Source organism: Bombina bombina, chromosome 6 (assembly GCF_027579735.1).
Source record: "Bombina bombina isolate aBomBom1 chromosome 6, aBomBom1.pri, whole genome shotgun sequence".
Taxonomy (NCBI): Eukaryota; Metazoa; Chordata; class Amphibia; order Anura; family Bombinatoridae; genus Bombina; species Bombina bombina.
Window position 1 is genome coordinate 1046562977 of NC_069504.1, and position 5563 is coordinate 1046568539.

At 37.0% G+C, this 5563-nt stretch overlaps 1 pseudogene; it reads left to right on the plus strand.

Moving 5' to 3' along the window:
- Positions 1 to 1679: 1679 nt before the first annotated feature.
- LOC128664877 (uncharacterized) lies at positions 1680 to 4332 on the plus strand (annotated as a pseudogene).
- Positions 4333 to 5563: the final 1231 nt, after the last annotated feature.

Here is a 5563-nt window from a genome sequence, read left to right on the forward strand (position 1 = left end):
TTGTTGCGAGATGTTAATCCCAATTTTATTTGAACTATGTAAGTATATTTAGCAGATAGAAGTATATTTGTTTGTGCAGCTCAAATATAAGCCAATATTATTGCGAGATGTTTATCCCAATTTTATTAGAAGCTATGTAAGTATATTTGGCAGACAGGAGCATATACAAATATGCCATGAAAGAGTGGACTTAAGTGATTGGATGTGCACCATTACTTTTTGTTGTTTTGTAAAGCAAAATATTAACAACCCTAAAAAAAAGTAAAAACATATATACTGCATAAAAAGGCAATAAAGAGTGCCTAATACTACGTAAGCAGCATAATAATAAACCTTTAAAAACCACATATACTGCATAAAAAAGCCGATAAAGAGTGCCTTATACTACGTAAGCAGCATAATAATAATAAACCTTAAAAAAACATATATACTGCATAAAAAGGAAATAAAGAGTGCCTAAAACAAAATAAAGAGTGCCTAAAACAAAATAAAGAGTGCCTAAAACAAAATAAAGAGTGTCTAAAACAAAGTAAAGAGTGCCAAGGACTGCCTAAAACAAAATAAAGACAGCATAAAACTGCCTAAAAAAAATAAAGACTGCCAAAAACTAAGTAAAAAAAAAAAATACTGCCAAAAAAAAAAGTAAAAAGTGTCTAAATCAAAGTAAAGTGTCTAAAACAAAGTAAAGAGTGCCTAAGACTGTGTAAAACAAAATAAAGACTGTCTAAAACAAAAATAAAGTGTGCCTAAGACTGCCTAATACAAAGGCCTCTAGTTATGAAGGTCTGGCGGACCTGATCCGACACTGCGGATCAGGTCCGCCAGACCTCGCTGAATACGACGAGCAATATGCTCGCTGTATTCAGCATTGCACCAGCAGCTCACAAGAGCTGCTGGTGCAACGCCGCCCCCTGCAGACTCGCGGCCAATGGGCCGCCAGCAGGGAGGTGTCAATCAACCCGATCGTACTCGATCGGGTTGTATTGTGGCGATGTCTGTCCGCCTGCTCAGAGCAGGCGGACAGGTTATGGAGCAGCAGTCTTTGTGACCGCTGCATCATAACTGCTGTTTCTGGCGAACCAGCAGGCTCGCCAGAAACACGGGGCATCAAGCTCCATACGGAGCTTGATACATATGCCCCAAAGTAAAGACTACCTAAAAAAAAATTAAAGACTGCCTAAAACAAATACAAGGACAAATAAAGAGAGTGCCTAAAAATAATTAAATGGCAAATAAAGAGACTGCCTAAAACAAATAAAGAGACTGCCTAAAACATGTTAAGATAGTGTCTAAAACAAATAAAAGGGCAAATAAAGAGACTGCCTAGGGAAAATAAAGAGACTGCGTACACAACTTAAAGTGCAAAACAAATAAAGAGACTGTGGTACACACAAAAAAAAGGTAGAGAGAAAAAAAATATATGCAAAAAAATAGACACAAATTATAAAGAGACTACGAGTGACACAAATAAAAGGGTGAGACAAAGAGGCTGCAAAACAAAAGCAGATAGAAGTACAAAACTGCACAATGCCTCCTAAGAGAATTTTAACACATAAAGATGCAGAAAACGTTAAACGCAGAAGAAATGAAGCTCAACGTATACGTCGGACGCATATGACTGAACAACAAAGGGTAAGTCAACGTAAGAAGAATACTGCAAACGAATTTTGAGGGCCAATATGACAGCTCAGGAAAAAGCTCGCCATCAGGACATGCAAAGATCACGTTCTGCTGCCCATAGAAAAAATAATACAGATGCTGAAAGAGCTCTTATAAGGGTAAGCAATCGTGAACGTAACAAAAAAGTTCACACTAACATCACTATCACTAATCAATATAACGCAACTTACAACCATTCACTATTTAATGAAGACAATGTCCAGATGCACACATGTGGGCAACTTAACGTTTTTTGCAAATTCTGCATGGCTAAGCATTTTCCAGAGGAACAACCAAGCGATAAGCTCTTTAATAAATGTTGCAATAAAGGCAAAATCACATTACCTGATATACAAATTTCACCACTGATCCAACAACTAATAACTGGACATCACACACATTCAAAGAATTTTATGCAAAATATCCGTTCTATCAATAGTGCATTGGCTTTTGCATCAATGGGAGCAAACATTGCACCACCTCCAAGATATGGACCATACTGCTTTAGAATAAATGGGCAAATCTATCACCGATCTGATGCCTTGCATCCAAAAAATGATAATCAACGCAAATTTGCACAGCTCTACATTTTGAATCCTGAGGAAACTGCGGACCAACGAGCTGCACTAAAAGAAAATTCAGGATGTCACATTGAGCTTTTGAGGGAGTTAAGTTCATATACAGTATGTCTCAGTATAACCCTTTTGCAAAAGCATGTAAAATGCTCTATGAGGTAGAGCAAGAATGCATCCATGAAGCCTCTTTAAATGGAGTTCAAACTTCTAAAGTTTTTATGGTAATTCTTCAGGACAGCACATCAGATTGGCGAAAATATAACGCACAAAGAGTTAATGAGGTGGCTTTTATTTCTCAAAATTCTGATGGTGAACCTCCTCTTGAACGTGACCTTCTTATTCATTGCCACTCTACATATCAAACAAAAAAAAAAAAACTGAAAAATAAGTGTCTTAGATCCCAATCTTGAACCATTGCTGTATCCTTTGTTGTTCCCATATGGGGACTAAAGTTGGGGTTCCAACATTGCTTTTAACTACAGGCCAACATCAATTAGTGATGTACAAAGAAGAGCAACCAGCAATCCAAGGATAAGAGTTAGTCAAATGAAATACTACTCTTACAGGATTAAAATTCGGGATCAATTTAATCATTTCCTTAGTGCTGGCAAGTTGACACAGCAGTACTTTGTTGACGCTTATGTCAAGACTGAGGCTAACAGACTAAACTATATCGGTCAAACTCAATCTAACCTTCGCATTGAAAAATATACAGGATTAATGGATTACATTCAAAGTGAAGCTGCTGCACAGGGCCTAATGCCTGGAAAAGCAGTTATTTTGCCATCATCTTTTCAGGGAAGTCCACGAAATATGGCCCAAAATTACCATGATGCTATGGCCATTGTTAGAAAATATGGAAAACCGGATTACTTCATCACCATGACCTGCAACCCTAAATGGCCTGAGATAGTCGATAACCTATTTAGAATGTCAAGCAGTGGAGTTCAGACCAGATTTGGTAGCAACAGTTTTCAATCTCAAACTAAATTCTCTTTTGCATTGTATCTTGAACAAACATGTTCTTGGAAGTCCTTGCGCAAAAGTGCATGTTATAGAGTTTCAAAAAAGAGAACTACCACATGCTCATATCCTCTTAATATTGAAAGCCTAAGACAAGCCAAAGGATGCTGAAACCATTGACACATTTATATCAGCTAAAATTCCAGATGAACATATTTATCCCAGGCTACATGCTATTGTAATAAATCATATGATACACAGAACCATGTGGAGAACATAATTTAAATTCTCCGTGCATGGTTGATGGTAACTTCAGCAAAAATTTTCCAAAACAATTTCAAGAACAAACTTTACTTAATGTTGATGGATATCCTCGATATCGGAGACGAAAAAATGAGACCACAGTAATTGTCAAAGGGAAAAAATGGACAATTCTTGGGTAGTTCCATATAGCCCATACTTCTGCTTGAAATACAACTGCCATATAAATGTAGAGAGTTGTGTTTCTGTTAAAAGTGTTAAATATCTCTTCAAATATGTATATAAAGGTTATGATTGTGCAAATATTTCCATTAAGGAACATGCCACACTACAGCATGATGAAATACATTTTTTGGACTCAAGATATGTCAGTGCTCCTAAAGCTGTTTGGAGGTTGTATGGTTTTCTGATGCACCATCAAATACATACAATAATAAGACTTCAAGTTCATCTTCCAGGCGAACAAGATGTATATTTCCATAATGATAACATACAATTAGCTGCAGAAAAGGCACAAGACAGGGATACCACTTTGACAGTATACTTCAAATTGAATGATGAGAGTCATGCTGCACAGCAATTTTTTTACTCTGACATTCCTCAACATTATGTATTTGACGTAAAAACCCGTGAGTGGAATCCAAGACAAAGAGGAGCAGATACAACAATTGGCCGATTGTATTATGTAAATATTTCATCAGATTTGGAGAGATTTTGTTTGAGGTTACTGCTCTTGCACTTAAAAGGAGCAAAATCCTTTAGGGACCTACGCACTGTTAATGGACAAGTCTGCCACACATTCAAAGAAGCTGCCCAAAAGCTTTCACTTTTACATGACAACGCTACATGGGATCTTACACTTAAAGGGCCATAATACCCAAATGTTTAAACACTTGGAAGTGATGCAATATAGCTGTAAAAAGCTGACTAGAAAATATCTCCTGAACATCTCTATGTAAAAAAGAAAGAAGTTTTACCTCAAAAGTTTCTCAGTAGCCACCTCCTATTGTAAAAGATTTCTAAGCAGCATATTAGTATGTCTGTCCTGGGACAGCTTAGGGGACGAGCCTTGTGCACTCTCATATTATTTCCCTATTCAGCTTACTATGAAATCTCATGAGAGTTAAGTCAAATCTCATGAGATCACAGTAAAAGAGTTCATGACCTCAGCACTGCTGATGCTGATTGGCTGCTGTTCATTTCTTCATTTTTTTTATTTTTTAACTGCAGCTGGGAGCAGCTGAGTATAACTTTTTACACAGAACTTACTCTGCTGAGCTGAGGAGATTGTGAGGTAAAATATCTTCCTTTTTTACATAGAGATGCTCAGGTGATATTTTCCTGTCAGCTTTTTACAGTTATATTGCATCAGTTTCAAGTGATTTAGCATATGAGTATTATGTCCCTTTAACGAATCAGCATCTCAACAAATGCCTAAACAAATGAGGGAACTTTTTGCTTATTTGTGTATCTTTGTTGTCCCACCTAATGTCCCACATCTCTTTGAAAAATAGAAACATGATCTTTATGAAGATTATTCACGTCATGAAGGCCACATAGATGATTGCACAAGTTGTAAAATGTTGCATTAACAGATATTCTAAATGTTCTCCTATTACATGGTAAACGTTGTGAAGATTTTGGACTACCTAATCCATCAAACTTCATTCCAGACATACAATTCAACTATGTTACACAGTTGGAAGCCCAAGTCGGAGCACAACTTCAAGAAGCACTAAACATCGAGCAAAAAGCTGCATTTGACGATGTAATGTCTGCTATTGCTAATGAAAATTTACCACACAGATGTGTGTTTTTTAATGATGGACCTGGTGGAAGTGGCAAAACTTATTTACATAAAACACTATTGAATACTTTACGTGGACTCACAGAGGGAGTTCTTCCTGTTGCCTCTACCGGAATAGCAGCTAATCTCCTTGATGGTGGCAGAACTTACCATTCACAGTTTAAGCTTCCAATTCCATTACTGGACGCATCAACATCAAACATGAGAATTACTTTAAAAGATGCTGAGCTCATACGTAATGCTCAATTGATTATTTGGGATGAGGCCTCAATGACACCTGGTATAGCTCTAAAATGCG